This window comes from Hippichthys cyanospilos, chromosome 19, assembly GCF_059441005.1.
Source record: "Hippichthys cyanospilos isolate Australia breed blue-spotted pipefish chromosome 19, RoL_Hcya_1.0, whole genome shotgun sequence".
Lineage (NCBI taxonomy): Eukaryota > Metazoa > Chordata > Actinopteri > Syngnathiformes > Syngnathidae > Hippichthys > Hippichthys cyanospilos.
Window position 1 is genome coordinate 5,400,161 of NC_142387.1, and position 13,034 is coordinate 5,413,194.

The window sequence follows — 13,034 nt, forward strand, 5'->3', positions numbered from 1 at the left end:
GTGTGTTCAATCTCTCTTTTGAACAGTTTTTGCCTGCCTCTGATTTCAAACTAGGTAAGTGTGTGACAAACACACTTAAAATCAGTCATACTAAGATTTAAATCAGACTTGAGAAACACAATAAATGTGACGCTAATTGTTGTTTTCATCACTATTTCCAGTCTTTTAGTAATAGAGCTACACGGACTAAATAATTAACCTGTTCAAAAATGATGTCTATAATTAACAGATGAAAATGAATTAATTCAAAAGGTTTCGACCTTTAATTTTACTTTCACATTTACCACTGATAATCAATACTTCAATTTGATTTTTTTCCATATATCTCAGCCTTAATCCGGATAAGAATACACAAAAAGAGTTCACTTTTTTAAATTTGATTTACGATTGCGACACCAATAAACAGACAAATAGACAAAATAATAGTGTGTGTCTGAGTGGTTCATCAAGCCCAGCTCTAAAATAAAGAATAACAAGAAACAGTCTTCTTTTGCCTACGCGCTACAATATTCCCTTCTTGTAAGTCATAAGACAACAAAAAACAAAGGAAAGCGATAACTTTGACAAAAAAAAAAAAAAAAAACCTTTGGGGGAAGTAGCACAAAATAGATTGTAATGCAACAAGGTCTCGCTTCATGATTCCAGGGGTCAGATTTTAATGACAACAGTCATCGCAACAACGAGCAAGGGAATAGATCTTCTGTGTGGGCGTTCCTCCTTTGCTCTGCACGTCAGCTGGAGTCAGAAACAGCTTTAAAAGACTGCTGCAACTACATCTATTTAGCCTTCTATTTATATTAATTAAACTTGATTATTGTTTTGCTGTTTGAGGTTAGTTTGGCTTTCTATGGTCTAAGACCCCTGCTAATGAAGATGAGCAATGCGTATTAACTTCAGTCATGGAAATGGCAGCAGAAAAGCCTTGGTCAAGGGAAGGGTCATGTGTGGTCAAGCTCGGGACATAACAGCATGAGAAAGTGAAACTTAAGTCTTTGCAGCTTACAAATATGTAAGAGTCTGAGTGGGCAAACACAGTAATGCAATGTTTTTCAAAATTCTGATTTCTAAAGTGGGGTACAATGAATGTTGAATTACTTACTCCCATTCATATGCTCTTTGTGTCTATCTGACTGCCTCTTTGTCAGTCTCTGTGGAACCATTATGTAACGCTGCAGGCGTCAATGCTCCATTCTTGTTTGGGGGCATCACAAAACATAAAAGTCAACCTTCACTAGAGCGTTAACCATTTTTCTCCACACCAGGGCAACCTATGAGGGACCCATCTGATTCCAGAGAAGCTTTAAACAGTCTACCTCCATCCCAGCAGGGACGCTGAGGCAGTGAGTCAGCACAAGTCGGCGAGATGATAGAAAAATATCACCAGCGGGAAAAATTAGAGCACGAGGTTAGCCAAGCATCAGTATCAAAGGGGAACAGACCTTTTTTTTTTTAATGTGATTTATTTACAATACAAATGGAAAATGAAAGAATGAAATAAAAATAAAATTAAAAAATACATCAATATCTAGTATGGAGGTTGTGTAGTTTACATGTTCAAAAGGAAGAAGTTCAAGATCTTGTCAAGTCCTACCCCTTGTTTTCACTCAAGATATTAAAACAATAGGTATATAATAGACAGTAAAATCCTACAGTAAATGTAATATATCAGAAATAAAACTGAAATACACACACCTCCTAATTCACAATTTTCTACCTAATCTCAAGTTTCATGCCGTCATGAGTCATGTAATTAAACAAACACGTTCTATTTAAACCTCTCTTTGAAAACAGTAAATGATTGATAATTTTTTTCAGATCTATTCTATAATTATTCCTTATATTAAATACTTTGACAGACATAAGCATCTGCTTTATGTTTTTTCATCTTATCTTAAATTATTAAAAAAAATCACCCATATGCCCCTCAACCCAAAACAATCCTTTTATTTCTAAAAAAAATACTCACAACTGTAGCAAAGTAGATGGTTATATGTTTTATGCATTAATTGTGCTGTTTGATATTCTCTATCAACTGTATTTTGTAGGATACTGACTTATTGTTGAAGCTCAGTACCATACTGAACTTTAAAAAAACATCATCTTAGGAATGACTGTATACCACCGGAGTAGAATCTAATTGAGTTACACACGCAATATCCAAGCCTGCGAAAGTCAATGTGGTGAACTGTTAGTAAGGTACTGAGGTTTCAAACCTGTCCCCTTAAAAAAAACAAAAACAAAAACAAAACTGTTGTTTAAAAAAAAAAAAAATCTGATTTTAATTGAATTACTCAATGTTGGTTTTAGTGAAAGGTGTCACATGTCCATCAGTTATGGTTTTTACAGTTCGTTTGGGACACAGTTTAAATAATTTAAGGGAGTCAGAAATACATTTTTCGTCTACGTAGTGTGACAACGTAAACAATCACCTTCAACCCTCACGAGAATGATATGCAGCCCCAACAGTGAGTCCAAGCCGCTTCAGTAAACAAACAAATCTTCTCAGAATAGGAAGACACACATGCTTAGCTTTATGGGAGGTGAGGAGAAAACTATTACACAGAGCCTGCATTGTTCTTGTAGTGTGTCTTCTCACCTAGCAAGAGGACGATTAGTAATTACTTCTTTATTAGCTTGTTTATTAGCTTGTTTGTTAGCCATATGATGCACTACATTTTGTCAAATAAAGGACTGCAAAAGTTTGACCCTGTATCATATTTAAGTCACGGCACATCTTGGAGCCACTTTTGAGGGGAAAAAATGTTCAGCTCAGGCTCGATTGTTGTCATGGGTGAAAATTAGGTAGGAAGCGCAAAGTGAAGCTTACGGTGTTATACATCAGTTATGTGCATCCCTATTTATGGAAAAAGTCCATCCTTCCATGGATTTTCTATAATACTTATCATCATTAGGGTCGAAGGTAACTAAAGGAGTGAACGCCCATGTTTCCAAAAGCATGATCAAACTAGCAAAAGTAACTAGGGTTGGTCTTTATAAAATTTCAAATTGACAATCATTTAAACAGATTTGAACCCCAAAACTCAGGCTAACTCATAACTAGAGGCTTTTACTAATTGTTAAACTTCTCAGAAAAATGTAAACTTCCACAAGAATAGTCTCTTGTTATGAACGTGAGTGAAAAGTGCCTACATACAATAACAGCTGGTTTGTTAGTTTCAGTAAGCGTCAAGTGTCAAACCGCACTCCACTTTTGTGGTTTCACAGCAAGAACTGTGGCGCTATTGTGTCTGAAATCAGGTCGGCCATGAGGTTGGTGGCTAAAAGTGGATTCAGAGTGTGGACACAGCTTTGGAGCATAGCACACTCAGGGCCTAATTAACTAAAAGTTTACACATGCAACAACGGGAGCGAAGTTGAGTGCGCACATGAACAGATGTCGAAACTGATGGAGCAAATGGGCACACCCAGCTCAAATTTACCGATTCTTGGAGTGTAATTTATACATCAAAATGAATTTGACATCTTCAGCAATGTAATTTTGGAACTTCTGACTGACCCAAGGAGGAGACATGGAATATCACCTATTAAAAATGTATCCACGGGATTTCCTTGCATTAAGGTTATATGGTAATTTGATGCTGGACTTTCCTAAGATTTAAATGCACAATTACACAGGATAGGCAAATACAGTGACAAATGCAAATGGTTGGGCAATTCCCATGTAAATAACGCTAATTGAAAAAAAAAAACAAAAAAAAAAGTTTTTTGTTTTTTTTACTACTTTTTTACTACTTTTTTTTTTTTTTTACTGCTATGCCCTATCCCATATTATATGTATATTTTTGAAACTGAATATATGTGTTTCTTCCACTAACACTTCAATTTCCATCACATTTATGGTCAAAAGCATCCAAATCATCTAAGGGTTATACTCATCTTTAAATATAGTGGTCTCCACCATTTTTACACCTGTTAGATCAGCCACACACCCAACAATTTGGCTGAATGAAACTGGAGTGGACCATAATGGGGAAAGAAAAAAAACATATAGTTGGCGACTCTTCAAATGAAAAGCACTGCTGTAATGTAGAAATTGCTACCTTGTAACAGTCTTTTTTTTCTCTCAAATTGAGGGTTTGTTTTGTTAGGGTTTTTTTTTTGGTTTGATTATTATTATTATTAACAAAAACAAGGCACAATTGTCAAGTAAAACAAGTAATAAGCATGATGAAAATAACAGTGAGGGTGAGAATACTTTGAAAATCTCTGTTTATTTGGTGAGTTGTTTCAGTTGAATTTCATTGTAAACACAACACAAACAATGCTATAAGATCTACAGTGTAATTGGCATGGTGGTGGTAAAAAGTTTGGACACCTCTGATGAACCTTAAATTCAGATTTAGATCTGCAGAAAAACCAGTGCGATACGGTCAACCAACCATGAAAAGTAACTTTCGACCATTCGACTGTTAAGTTGCTCGGCTTGCGGTGAGCCTGTGAGTTAATTCACAATTTAGCCTCTTCTATTTGGGAGCTTGGTACACCACTAGATATGAAATGCAGAACTTTGCAACCTTTGGAACAAAAATCTCATATATGGAGTCTGACTTACGCAAGTCAACGCGAGGTAGGAAAAAAAAAACACGGCAGGTGCTTAAGAGTTTTTTTCACACTTGACTAGAGTAGAAAAACATCACTTTTATCGCATAAATAGCACTCCAAAGAAGTCAACAAAACACCTCTAAAAGGAAACTTGGACAAAGACTCAGAAAATTGATTGCTTGTAATCATCTCTAATTGAAGGCCGCAAAGGATTAAGAGTTTTGGCGATGTCATCGTGTGAGCCGAGCTAGACATTTTCTTGTCTGTTTTCCTTTCACTTCATGGTGCACTGGGTGCTATCCTGTCGATTTCATTGTCCCCGCACTCCATCAGATTGGCTAGACTGCTGCCCCTTGAGAGAAAGTCCTGCTCAAATGTTGAACAATTTCCCTCCAGGCTGATCAGGGCAACCTGTCAACTTGACAACTCCAGATATTATCCTCTCTATCGGGATAATTCCTCATTCTTTTTCAGCATCTTTTGCATTCAAGGAGCAGGCGGTTCTTCCCTTTTGTCTGTTTATCTGCTCAGTCACTTCTATCACCGCTGTCCAATCTTCCTTTTCTCAAATTCTCCTTTAATCTCCTTCTGTATCTGCCTTCCATTTCTCCTGCATCACAACCAGTGAGCCGCTTTATCTCTCAGATGTTATCGCAAACTTTGGTATAGGGGTGGGATAAAACGAATGCAGCACTCTGCGCAATTTCCTTTCCCCATTCATCTGCTGAACGGCGCTTCCTCGTGCATCTTTGATTTCGCTTCTGAGGATATTGCTCTGATTAGCCTTTTCATAATGATTTCAAAGTCAAGTCATATGTTTACATTTGCCAAAGATTACAGGATTTTTTATTTAGATGTGCCCACTGATCAAATTGGAGCCGTTTTCTGCGTTTCCGCGTCCCTATGAAGTTCTAAACACATCACATCAAAGCGGACGCCTTATCATGTAATGATATGCTCTATATAGCTGAGACGCTGTGTCTCAGGGACCCCCCCTGAGTCATGAGAGACGGAAAACATCATCCCACGAAAGACACCCTTCCTCTAATGTGAAAGCAAAAAAAAAAAAAAAAAACATAGACGAAATAAAAGAATGCAAAAGCAATCACTTGCTGCTAAATGAACTATACATAGCAGCACAAGTTGCAGTCTCTCAGGAGGCAGTCCCATTTTACCTCAGTGAATCATGGAGTGCAAGTAAATCTGTTGTGTGTCAAGGGAAATAAACTAGTCAAGTCAAATGATGCTATTGCTTCAGTTTTAAAGTCATCCCTTTTCCTGATAAATAGGGCGATGAGACGCGGGAGCATTTGACCTTAGAATTTAAACTGGCACATCACACTACACACATTTTGCAAACAAACGAACACACGCACATGCCAGTAGAATCACCTTGTTCCCACTCATTCCACTCACATATATTCCCTTGTCAGAAAAACAGGTCCGAATTGAAAATTTCAATCACGATACATAAATTGGACATAAATATTGCTATATAGGCAGATCTTTCTTTGAGGTGATTGTTTCCTATTTCCTAACCTTTACCTCAATCACCACGATTGACAAGTATATTTGTCAATTCTGTTTTTTTTTTCCACGAGGGTGGGTGTTTCTGTTCCTCTGTGGCTGTCTAACATAGAAACAACTTTGCTGATGTGCAACTGCCAGTAGATGACAACAATGCCCCAATTTAGATATGAGAGAAACACAGTTTGAGAGTCCACTGGGAGTAACAGTAGGATTTTATAAATCTACCTTTTTTCTGCACTCTACAGCAACTGGTTCAATTAAGAGTGGCAAAGTATGGAGACATCATAACTTTTACATGATCCTCTCTCTCGGATTTAGTAACGTTCCTTTGTGTGAGCAAGGATAGAATCGGATGTTGGTTCAGCCTGCTCGCATCTTTTATTGAAAATAATGCCATAACAACCTCAGCTAACACGAGCTGCTGTTAGCGGCAATAGACACTTGATGCTAACAGTCAATTGATGCCCGCTTCCTCTAGTTCGTGCCATTACGGTATTGCAAGTAAGAATTGCAAATAAGAAAACTCACCTTATATGGCTGACAGATCAATCTTCCTCGAATGTTAAAAACATAAAAATCTAATGCTTATGTTACCGTTTATAAGAAGCACCCATACTGTTGGCCTTCATTTTCTGTAAAAAAAAAAAAAAAAAAAAAAAAGTGTGTCTTGTATTTGGGGAATTACAGTCGCTAAATATTTAAAAGAAAAGCATTATTTTTCAGACAAATTTCCAAGTACGTTTTCAGTCTAGTTTCCGAGTCTAGTTTCTGATTCTAGTTTCCCTTGCTTGCTGTGGTTATGTGTGTATTTTTGTGTATAAACACTTTCTACTTTTCCACAGCTATCTGCCTCTGGGTCCAAACTCTGCTCTTCACCTGATAGTAACCAATCAATATAACCCGATACAGTATCTGTCATCATTTGAAGAAGTTTTGATCAGTTTTGCTTGAACATTCCCAAGAGCGTCTAGGATTGATCCTCCTTTGAAAAAGAGGCTTTGGGGATTATTTAATGATGACCCATATAGAACCATCAGCCTCTTTACAGGCATTTTGGTTAAAAGACAGATTCCTGTGCTATTTGAGGGGAGTTTGAGGCTGAGCTGCGAAGAGCGGGACAGAACTTCCATGCTCTAACAGTACTGGCAGGTCAATGCTGCTTAAGTAGTGCTAATTCCCAGTGACATGTGGACATGTTTGGTACAAACCACAGACATTTATTCTTGGATAGGCACAGTGCTGACAGCTGAGTTATTAGCGTGGCTAGCATCACATCGGATAGAAAGCACTTCCCTTCTGGAAACATAAAATCAAAACAACCTCCAACTCATCAAACAAAATGGGATCACTGTAACTTGATGGGTGTACCTATTATAGTGGCTTGTAAGTTTAAATGACGAGGAGTTACTTTACAGTTTCCAAAAAATCTCTATGGCAACTGTGTGGCCTGGACATTGCCCTTTCTACAACACACGTGGAATAGATGGTCAGCGCAGTGATGGGCCGGTCTCCTTGGCAACATTGTACTATCCCACTAAATAACAACAATGAGGAGGGAACTATTTGCCTTCACCCCAACAACTTTACTTCCCAAGTGAAACAAGTAGCAAATATGTTGCTATTCTCTTCAATGACTACACAATGCCACAGGGTGCTAGTGGCAAAAATATTGGAAATAAAACTTTTCAATTGAAATGAATTCATCTGTAGCAGCAGGGGAAAAAAAGGTGAAGGGGGATAATAGCAACACATACATATATATATATATATATATATATATATATATATATATATATATATATATATATATATATATATATATATATATATATATATATATATATATATATATATATATATATATATATATATATATATACATACATACATACATATAAAGGAGGAGAACGCAACATGCAATTAGATGTTGGTCAAGCAGTTAAGAAAGAATTAATTTCTAAAAAAAAAAAAAACAGCTTTTAAAAAAAAACAATAAATTAAAAAATCATGCTGGGTGATGGAGATGCATATTGCTTGGAGTGCCAAAGGAAAAAGTGGAATCACAATAAAACGAGAACATTTTGAGGAACTCAGTAGAATATGACCGATACAATAATTTAACATCAATTATGAATGTGCACATAGTATTAAATGGTGTTTCTCAATCTTTATTCAATGATGCATCATCTATGAAATATTTGTTTAGCCCAGTACCCCTACCCAGTGCAAAGCCTTTTTGTATTTAAAAAAAAAAAAAAAAAAGGGTTGTACCATCTGTTTCTCATTTAATAAACTTTGGAACCTGCATATCATTTATTCAGTAAATGCAGCAGATAGAACATGTAACAGCATTTGTTACACCACTGTAGTATGCATACAGTGTTTTACAAAGAAGTTGCTATAATACAATTTAACAACAAGTTGCTTCACTTTGAAATTAATTTTCTCTTACTTTGAAAAGAAAAGTGTACTTTTACTGTTGTAGCAGTAAAAAATATTTAAAAGGCTGTATTATGGTAATTATTTTTTGGGGAGTTTTTAAATCATGTTACAATTTTAATTACTCACCATAAACACCCCCAAAGTGTTATTTTGCTTTGTTTACCCATCATACCTGCTCATTGTTTTGCTCTTAGCACCAGCCACATCCAATTGAAGAAAAGGAAAGGGTTAATGGTTAGATATAAAGCCGCTAAAAAAACAACAACAAAAAACTCATATTTCATAAGAGTGCAATAGGTAAAAATGTCCTCATTTGTGCATATACTTTACTATGAGACTCTTAAAATGCCATGATATAGCTCCTTCAAATCTGATGAGTTTATACTTAAAGAAACCCTGTTAAAATCTGCTTTCATTTACCCCCATTTGAGAACCACTGGTATATCGTACAAGAAAATGAAAAAAATATTTGTGCATACACATGATTTCATCAGTAAATACATAACGTTCATAAAACTCAAGAGTTCACTTCATGTTATTTGAAATGAGAAAAACACCTTTCATAAGAACTTAATGTAAACAAGCATCAATGAATGCAATGATTTTCAAATTGAACGGCTCCAAAGAAAATGCATGCAGGCACGCTCGGGATTTTTTATATAATTTTGGAGCATTACACACATACACACCAACTGCTAAATGTCTTTTGTATTTTCTATTTTACAAAAGTCAGCTTTGAGTTCAGGTAAAACAAGTCTAATGCTAATGTACCATATGAAATGTTGAAAAGTTGAAAACAAAGCTTCTTAGGGCAGCGATAACCTAGAAATGTGCAAGTATGTGTTTGTACTGTAGATTTAAAAGTAGCCCAAAGCCCCATGGTGCATATGTCAGATAAATAAGCCACCAAAAGGCTTTAAAAGAAGAGTGACGGGGCCAGAGGGTAATGACTGTTTAGTTTACATGTGCATGATAATGCATGGCCACTTTCACTCCCAGTGGGACGTTGCCCCCCCACCCACCCCCCTACCCCCGCCCGCCCCCCGAGGGAAGCCATATCACAAAGGTCAGCGACAATAGCCTCGTCATTCATGTGGTTGTCATAGCGACCGCACAGCCCGTTTAGGCCGCAAGGGTCATTGTTATCAAGGAATTCTCTGGGCGAAACTAATTGCTGCGTTTGTGGGTCTGGACTCAAATTTCCATCACGCTGATTAGGCACGATGTAAAGGAATGTGAAGCTGGAATGATCATCACAATCATCCTGGAACGCACGTTGATTTGACGTCTTTCATTTGGTGCCTTCACACTCACTCCACATTTTTTCATTTCTTTCCCCAGATAATTTAAGCATTTAATAAAGACCAGAATACTCGAAAGCCCAAAGAAATTCCACCATCTGGATGTCGGTCTTGTGTATCCTCTCGGATCTGAGTTTAGTATTGGCGCCAGCTGACTGTCACTAGCACGGCAAGGACAATGGAAAAAGTATGTGACGTTTGACAAAAATAGATCTGCAAAAGTTTCTTTTAATAGATGGATGAGACCGAAACAGCCGTGCAGTGTGTGGTCCTTCCTGTGATTTGCCCAGCTTCGTATGTTCAGCCATTCGGATCAATTAGGTTGTCGAAGACTCAGTGTTGTTTTTAAAGAGGCAAACTGGGCAGCAAGCATTATGGCACAATGGGAAAGACTCAGTAATTGATTATGTGTATCTGTGAATGTGTATCTCCTTAAGCATGGAATCTAAAAAAACAGTTGTGTCAAAAATAACCCAAATTAAAGCAATATGTTGCTTTGTGGGTTGGACATTTTTAACTTTTTGGTATAAATGAATAACCCGCTAAATTGTATCAGTCTTTTCTTAATTGACTCATTGTGGGTTATTTTTTGACTCATGATTTAAAAGTTGACCTCTTGATAAAGTGCTTAGATAGATAGATAGATAGATAGATAGATAGATAGATAGATAGATAGATAGATAGATAGATAGATAGATAGATAGATAGATAGATAGATAGATAGATAGATAGATAGATAGATAGATAGATAGATAGATAGATAGATAGATAGATAGACAGCAGAGAAAAATGAGTTTGCAATTACATTTTTGAAATGTCAACCACATTCTACTTGAAAGGTTACAAATTACGCTTCTTGTATTTCATGAAGAAACAGCTGCATTTTTGCATGTATAAAAAATAGTAAAACAAACACCGAACACTGATAAGGCGAATTAAAAGTAATGCAGCGCTTCAAAACAAAATAGGCCACAAAGCTGTCAAAATTACGATCAAAAGTAGGACATGTTTATCGAGCAATACTTTAATATACCTCTCAGGTGATTATATCCCTACACTGCTGTCATAAGGTAAAAAGGAGCCAAAGCCAAACGCAATTTGTTGAAACGTCCAAACATGCTGGCGGAGCTTACACTCTGCCAGCGCCACCAAGCGGCCACAGGTGGCGAAGCATTGTTTAAAAACTTACAAAAAACTGACTTGAAGCAATCTGTGTTTAGTGCGCCGAATGAATGCATGTCATTTTTCGACTCGCGTGAACGCAACTGTTGGATAACAGAATAGAAGCGAATTTCGGCAGCAATGTGTTAGGAAAAAGCGCAAAGGACGCAAAAGCATTCCAAAATTGCTTTTCTTACCTGGCGAGGTGGTCAACTCGCAGTCATTTAGGTGCGATCCACGCTGCGTGTCTTGTCACTCGAGCAGTGAAGAAGAACGAAGATGAATATGCATAAATCCTCAGTTGGTGTGGTGCTCGGGTCAGGAGCTCAGCCTCAGACAAAGTGTCTCTCAGCAGCAGAACCTCCTCCCGGACCACTTTGCTTCTATTTCTGACCCACGCAGGAGAGCGCTCCGCGCAGCATGACTTGAAACCGGACACTGCGCCGCAGACAATGTGCCTCCCCCCGGGGAGGGAAGGAAAGGGGAGGAGGGAGCCAAAAAGCGAGAGGAAGACAACTTTCCTTCAGCTGAGAGCTGGTGTGAGAGTGTAGTGCGCGAGGATCTGTGGGTGGATGATGGGTTCCTCCTCCTCTCCTCAGCAAGAAGGCGCAAGATCGAGAAACGTGGCAGCGGCGGACAGCTGTCCTGCAGGTGGACAAAGGAGGGCAGCTAACAGCCAACGGGAACCGCTGGAGCAACTGGTGGTCAGATGAATGTAATTTAGAAATATGACTCATAAAATGCAGCTCACACTGAAAATATAACACGAGCATTTTTTTCCCCACTTTTAGCTTCAGACAATGTTCTGAAAAAAACTTTTCGCACGTTCAAATTTTTTTTCAGCGAAAAATTCACGTGGTATTTTGTCCATTCCTTTGATCTTTACATCAAAGGCATTTCACATTAAAGGAAAAACATTGAAAGAACACACTAGGAAGCTGAAATTTCACCCAAATAGTGACAACAAGTTCAACATGGTGCTTTCACTAACTTATCACACTACCAGGATTGTGCTATCCCTTTTGAAAATACTGCAAGAATGATGTGGAAGAAAATGCCACCGCCCCCAAATTCAAAATACTCGCAGCCATGTATAAAACATACCCTAAATGTTAGGATCGAAGCCAGGAATTTTCAAACTCAACTTTTTGCGGCTGATGGATACAAATAAAATATATGTTTTCTAATACGTTTTAAAAAAAAAATGATAATCTTTGTTCCCGCGTGTAGAACACACCCACTTATGGTCTTTATTGATTTAAGAGTGTGTCATATATGAAAAATATGGTAAATGTTACAATATGTTGAATGGAAATGGAAATGCTAAATCTGAAATGTAAGAAATCTTGACTATTAATCATACTGTTCACAATAAAGGTGAAAAAAAATATGCCATCCGTGTCTGGTTTAATTATCTTATTGTATCTCAATGCACATTTTAGTCAGCAATTCCTGAACACAGATTGTGTAACATTATTTGTTTTATTTCTGTCTTGCCTGCTGAATAATTGCACCAATAATGACAATGCGCATCCATGTAAAACTTTATAAAGTAAAAGTGGAACACATTTTGCAAAGGAGTCACGACGGCAATTTTTTTGCAATAAGTTGGTTCCAATTAATTTGCTTTTAATTGGAAAATAAACAATTTCTCTTGCTGTCATAGCATCAAAAAGACTTGAATCAGACTTGCTGAAACCTGCAGAAATCATGTCAAATGTCTGCATGTCTGCCTTGTACCATAAACATCCAAAACATGTGTTAGACTTGCTCAAACCTGCAGAAAGCATGTCTGCATGTCTGCCCTGCACCATAAAAATCCAAAACATGTTGGTCATTAATGTAATCTAAAACAACTAAAATGAAAAACAAAGACTTTGGATTTTTTTGCTATTATTGGAAAATGGTGAAGTAGAAAAGACATGACTTGAGGGGAACGAAAACACCTAATGAGTTGAACCACACACTGCAGAATTTTTGAAAGGCAATGAGAATACATGAGAATGGCCGCTCACAGAGTGCAGACCTTCACCAAGG

The 13,034-nt window shown here is 37.3% G+C and overlaps 1 protein-coding gene across 3 annotated transcripts in view; it reads right to left on the bottom strand.

Moving 5' to 3' along the window:
• sema5a (sema domain, seven thrombospondin repeats (type 1 and type 1-like), transmembrane domain (TM) and short cytoplasmic domain, (semaphorin) 5A) overlaps positions 1 to 11,508 on the bottom strand; it is a 154,757-nt gene extending 143,249 nt beyond the window's left edge. For 2 of the 3 annotated variants that reach the window (XR_015863594.1, XR_015863595.1), the window contains exon 1: positions 11,195 to 11,508. The gene's annotated coding sequence lies outside the window, so the exon portion shown is untranslated. The remainder of the gene's footprint in view (positions 1 to 11,194) is intronic. The other variant, XM_088401723.1, reaches the window with a different exon arrangement.
• Positions 11,509 to 13,034: the final 1,526 nt, after the last annotated feature.